Consider the following 1,288-nt stretch of genomic DNA (forward strand, 5'->3'; position numbering starts at 1 on the left):
AGTGTCACTCTAAGTTTGATAAAGAAGGGAACCCGATTTTGGGAAATGCCAGGAGGGTCCCGTCCAGGGCCCCATTCTAAACCAGGGCATTTCCAGCTCAGGCCATTCCCTCACCTCTATACAATGTCTGTCTCCCGCCACAGCCAGTAGTGCCCCAGTATATTTATGCTGCACAAAAGCTGTGAGGCTTCTGTCTGGTGAACCCCCACAAAAGGTCCCAAGAGGAGTCTGTGGACCCTTGCCAGCAGGGATGATGGGATTACTTTTAGGAAGATCTAGTTTAAGTTTAAAAGGGGTTCAAATATATACAGGAGTCATTGATTCAGATTACAAAGGAGAAATTCAAATTGTTGTATCTACTTCTGTTCCCTGGAAAGCAGAGCCAGGAGAGCACATAGCACAGCTCCTGATTGTGCCATATGTGGGAGTGGAAAAAAGTGAAATTACATGAACAGGAGGATTTGGAAGTACAAATAAACAAGGCAAAGCAGCTTATTGGGCAAATCAAATTACTGATAAACATCCTACCTTTGAATAACTATTCAGGGAAAGAAATTTAAAGGTTTCATAGACAGCGGAGTGGACATTTCAATAATTTCTCTACAGTACTGGCCATCCTCATGGCCAATTCAACCCACTCAATTTATCATAGTTGGGGTTGGTAAAGCCCCTGAAGTATATCAAAGTAGTTATATTTTGCATTGTGAAGGGCCCGATGGACAACCTGGGACTATTCCACCATTATAACTTCTGTACCTATAAATTTATGGGGAAGAGATTTATAACAACAATGGGAGCACAAGTTCTAATTCCAGAACAGTTATATAGCCCTCAAAGTCAGCATATGATGCATGAAATGGGGCATGTCCTTGGTATGGGACTAGAAAAAAATTTGCAAGTTTTGAAAGAACTGCTTCCAGCAAAAAGACAAAATTCCCACCAAAGATTAGGATATTATTTTTGATGGCGGCCATTGTTAAGCCTCCAAAACCTATATCTTTAAAATGGTTAACAGATAAGCCAATTTGGGTAGAACAACAGCCACTAAGTAAAGAGAAACTGGAGGCTTGAGATAAATTAGTTACTGAACAATTAGAAAATGGGCACATAGCTCCAACATTTTCCCCTTGGAATTCTCCAGTTTTCCTAATTAAGAAAAAAATCGGGTAAGTGGAGAATGTTAACTGACTTAAGAGCCATCAATTCAGTTATACAACCTATGGGAGCATTACAGCCAGGATTGTCTTCTCCTGCTATAATTCCAAAAAATTGGCCTTTAATAGTCATA

Source organism: Colobus angolensis, unplaced genomic scaffold (genome assembly GCF_000951035.1).
Source record: "Colobus angolensis palliatus isolate OR3802 unplaced genomic scaffold, Cang.pa_1.0 Scaffold519, whole genome shotgun sequence".
Classification (NCBI taxonomy): Eukaryota; Metazoa; Chordata; class Mammalia; order Primates; family Cercopithecidae; genus Colobus; species Colobus angolensis.